We start from the raw sequence: 5,425 nt of genomic DNA, 5'->3' as shown, positions 1-5,425 counted from the left end.
TCATCCTGTATACTATTCAAGAGATTCATTTCAACTCAGTTATCTATATCCAGTATGATGATTTTTAAATTCTTGATTATAACTTCAATTTCTTTATTCATCCATTATTCTCTAATCCCACTAGCCTTACGTTTCACTCCAACAGGAACATAATGATTCTGAACTCATTTTTGAAAGTCTCCCACTTATCAGACATAGAACAGTACAGGCATCCCTTTACTTGTGAACAGTCTACTCAATCAATTTTTGTAAAGTTCTTGTCTCATACGATTAGAATTTTCCTTACTCCAGTTAAAACCTTGAATTTTAATGGAAGGCTTATCTTTTTCCATAACTATATCAAAACAAATAGAATTAGGATCACTAGACCGAAAGTGTTCCCTTATCAGTTCACTTGCTGAGGTCAAGTTTTGCTCCTCCAGCAAGAGGATTTACATTTTGATAAAGAAAACTTTCTTGAACACATTAAAATTCTTCACCATCTAAACCTTTAACACTATGGTAGTTCCAGTCAATGTTTGGAAAAATTAAAATCACCTGTTACAACATTATTCATAAACTCAAATCACTCCACGTTTGTTCCTCAATTTCCCAGACTATTGGGGCGATCATACCTTTTTATTTCTACTTTCAACACATTTTCACTGGATGATTTTTCAGAAATATATTCTCTAGTTACAGCAGTAATGCTTTCCTTAATCAAAGACGCCACTTTCCCCCCTTTCTCGAGCATCTAAAAGCTGGAACATCAAGCTGCCAGTTATGTCCTCATCTTAGCCAAGTTTATGTAATAGCTATGACATCCCAATCCCATATGCCCAAAGAGTTCAGTTACTCAAGACCCTTTTCATTGAAACAAATGCAATTCAATTCTCCAGAGTTATTTCATTTTCAGACTTGCTCTTACCTGTCTTTTCTATTTAACTTTTCAGATACAAAACTATCCCCATTGATCTTTCTATTTACTCTGCTATTTAGGATCCCTCCATTCCCGTCTAATTGTTTGGTCTCCTTTAACAGAATTAACAAATCTTCACATTAGGACATCGGTCCCTTTCCAGTACAATGAAACCCATTCATTTTGGACAGATTTTCTGCCCCAGAAGAGATTCTAATGATCCAAGAACCTGAATCCTGGAATATTAAACCTCTTCAGCCATTGATTTATCTCCTTTGTCCTTTTATTCTTTCCCTTATTCAAACTTGGCACTAGGAATAAACTAGAAATTCACACTTTTCAGGTTCTACTTTCTATTTTTTTTAAACCTAATCTCAATATTCACTCTAAAGCCTGACTCTCTTAACTACGTCATTCCGACCAATGCATACAATTTCCAGTTTTGCACCCTTTTCTTTGAAAATAAGCTTCACATGCTTTGAGATGTCTTTAATCCTGGCACCAGGAAAGCAACATTCTATCCTAGATTGATACTCACCCACCACAGAATCTCCTGTCTGTGCCCTTGATGGGCCAGTGTCCTATAACAATTATCCTCTTAAATTGTTAAACCCCATCTCACACAAGACTCATTCTTACTGCTGAAGAGCTAACTGCTTCTAATTTTCCTCAGACTATCCTTTTCAACAGCACCCAAAACGGAATCCGTTTGAGACAGCAATAGCCTCAGGAGACTTCTGAACTACCTTACTTTTCCTGAGTCATCCATTTATCTGACTGATCCTGTGTAATCACTTCTTCAGATCTACTAGCTATCTAGTTTGTGTCCTCAATGATATAAAGCCTAAAAAGATTACAAGAAAACCTTACATATAAATTACCTTTCCTAAAGAACTAATAACTAAGCTTGCACTATCAAACAAATATTAAATAAAATCAATCACTTAGCTGAACAATCAATTTTTTAAAAAAATGACTCAATCATTGCAGACAGCTTTCAATCTTCTGATATTAAGAGGGGACTGGCTCCAGAGCTGCTCATGAGTAGGCCTCTCCAAGAGCTCCATAAACAATCTTTTTGAAAAAAACTCCTCTCCATAGTTTAAACAGAAAATCTCTTTACCAATGTTTGAAAACAAATCTCTTATACACAATTTTTGAAAACAAAAAACGTCACGATTTCAAAAAATCTCTGGTGATGTTTTAAAAAAAAACTCCCTTTGGTGATTTTTTAAAAATAATCTATTTAGTGATGCTAGAAAAGTCTTCATGTTTAGTTTTACAGAATAAGAAAACTGAGCTGTCCATATATAGGCCTCTCCAAAACTACTTCTAATAGAACTCAAGGGGAAGAAAAAAAACTTATGCTACTCAAATGTAATAACTAAGAAATCTAGATGATATGTAGGCCTTTCCAAAAATTCCATTAACAATTCAGTTTGCAAAATATCACTTGACTGTAAAAGAATCAAAAATAAAATTTATACTACTGAAAATTAAGTTCTAGAAGTAAAGCTAGAAATAAGCCTGCAATCGCAGGAGCAGCTACAAGATCCATGCTATTCACCATAGTCCACCATTTTAGAATCCATTTTATCAAACATATCTCCAGATCAATGTAGATCTTGTGTTACATTCAAGTATTTCTGTGACCAAAGAACTAAAGGACTTCCTTGGGAATCACATCTGCACTTGCGTTATTCCAAAGTGCCATAGATCAGATTTCAAGTGAATGATTTTAAATGAATTAAGACAAGTGCAGTGTTACCTCAATATTAGTCACAGTGAGAAACAAACAGCAGTTTTACAACCTAGCCGCTACTCTCTAGAAGCTTGAAGTTTGTCTTTTTTGAAGTTTGTCTTTTCTCATCCTGAAGGCACAATTTGAATTTGAAAAAGCTACCATTGAATATTTAGGCCATGTCATTGAGGCTAAGGAACTACAGAAGTCACCTTCAAAAGTAAAAGCCATAACCAAGGCACTGGTACCCAAAACTGTCAACCAATTATGTTTGTGCTTGCCAGATTACTATGGCAGGTTTGTCTCAAATCTTGCAACCATTCACAAATTGTCACTAATTAATGATGAAACATTGAAAATGAGAAGATCAATGTGAAAAGTGCCTTCACGGAAGCCAGAGACACTTTAAAGTCCTGACCCATCTTAACCCAAATTTACGTTTGTAACAAGCATGCCATGTATCATCAAATGCAGTGGGAGCAGTCATTTCTCACATAAAAGCCAACACTTTTGCAGATATTTTTCAAAAGATCTGAGGTGATGGCTATGATGAGTTGGCATGGTAAAAAGTGTGGAGGCCCAGGGCAAGTCAACCTTGATTTTTTGAATGGTGGTGGAAGTCATGTCCTCAGTTCCCTTTATCTTATTACCGAGTATAATTATATGGATTGCTCTTCAAAAGAGTAGGATTCTTCTGTGATGCATTGTTCGGTTTCTACAGAACATTACACAAATGCAAATTGTGTTTGAAAATAATTGTTTCTTGCAAAATTATTGCTAATGTGGTTTTCTGCCAAATCATTACAAACGAATGTTCTCAAACATACCATGCCCAGACCTTCATGCCTTCAGGCCTTTATTTCCTCCCCTCATTACCTAACCATGAGGAGGTTAAAGCTAATTCTCAGTCACTTAAGAACAAGATTTGAGCTTGTAGCTGCAGGTTTCCTTAAATGGCTTCTTCACAGCACAAACTGGGTAGATCATATACTTCATTATGGAAAAATACTATGCAGTCATGTATGCTTTGTTTTGGTGAAGCCAAATATATTGATGAACCTATCTAGAAATAGCTAGTGGATGATTAGAACTTAATCTGGAGGTAGCAGATTCTTCACAAAATGGCCTGGAGTAGATATATTGAAAGAGAATTCAGGTGGAAGAAATGGTAAATATAGGAGACAAGAACAAGGAGTTGATTAGTCACTTACAGAAATGATACAGAGATGCACAGGTTTTACTTTAAGAAACTGGGTAGCTATTTTCAGCAACAGCAGCAGGGGCAGCATTGGTAATTGACTAGAACAAAAGCACTGGAAAAGAACAGCTAGCTTCTGTTCTACCCTTCGTGGGCCCAATCATCCCCCACACCCATCTCTTCAACCCACACGTATTGCCTTTTGAATGCATGCCCCAATATTGTGGTATCACCAAACACCACCTTTGCAATTACCACTCCCATTTCCATTATGTTACATGAAAGCCATCTGGACAAAGTGAATTATTGACTAACCATAACCAGCCTTTCTAGCACTTTTTCCTAACGATTTTCGCCAGCTTCACAAATACTGGAAGTCTATTCAAAAGTTCAATCACCTCTGGAAAAGTACTTTGTGCCAGATAAACTAACTATGCTTTCTTTTATTATTCTGGTCTCAGTTAACAGAACAGCCAGAGGCTACAGAAGTGCATTGTTGCTCTAGCTCTGCTACTTCACAAGACACAAGAAAACAGAACTTTCCCAGTTACCAAATGGCTAGTCAAGTATGGTCTCTGTAATACAGCTTAAATGGCCAGGTTTTGTAATTTTTTTGATTTAACAAAACATAATTTATTCAAAGCAGCTGTGTTAGCTGGTTGACATTTGGCCAATAAGAGAGGTAAATGCTCACTATTTCAAACATACATTCCTGGAAATTGCTTTGTGAAATAAAAAACTTTGGCCAATGGGCTATTCTTGAATGCAAAAGCTTAAAAAAGTTCCAAAGTCTGTCTCACTGATATTCTGTGTTTATGCCCCCACCCCACCACAAGTCTCAGATACAGCTTCCTCAGGAAAACCAACATTGAGAAGTTCTTCCAATTATTCTTTTGAAAGAACGAGGCTTCACCCTGAACTCAGCAGAAATGGGGAGCCAAAAAAAAAATCAGTTAGTCATCCCTTCCTTGCGCGGTTCTTGTCCACCACCTCCTTTCCTCCTACCCCTGACTGAAGACCAGATACCAAAGCACTTTTCACCTAGTCATTGTTGAAACAGCACCAGCTAGGCTAAGCAGTTATCCCCAGACATGCAATTTCTAGGAAGTCTGCTTTAAAAAAAATCTCCCACAGCTATGGTGACCCTTCAACAACCTCCAATAAACCACTCCAGGTATTGCCACAACACTTGAAATGAATCAACGTTTCCACAATCCTTCAAAACAAGTAGTACGAAATTAGAATCTAACAGTCCAGTAACTGGTAAACTGTTCTAAAAGGCAGCAGTTTTCTGCAACTAAGCCAGTTGGCTCAGATACAGCATGCAAATTAAACATTCAAAAGTCAGTCATTCTATGGTATTTGACAAATCAGTTCAGCATCAATTTACCTATTTCCATATACAAGATATGGAGCCATTCTTATGGATTTTGCACTTCTGATCCATTACCCAAGTCAAACCTTTTCTGAAAATAATGAAATCATACTATGCAATAGAGAAAAATGTCAAATAATGCCCTTCAATTTGAATAAAACTGATTTACTTATTATGTGCCCACGGATAACTTTTAAAAAGCCAACACAGACA

The sequence above is a fragment of the Stegostoma tigrinum genome, chromosome 9 (assembly GCF_030684315.1).
Source record: "Stegostoma tigrinum isolate sSteTig4 chromosome 9, sSteTig4.hap1, whole genome shotgun sequence".
Classification (NCBI taxonomy): domain Eukaryota; kingdom Metazoa; phylum Chordata; class Chondrichthyes; order Orectolobiformes; family Stegostomatidae; genus Stegostoma; species Stegostoma tigrinum.
The sequence above is the reverse complement of the archived record's forward strand: the minus strand, read 5'-3'. Positions refer to the sequence as shown.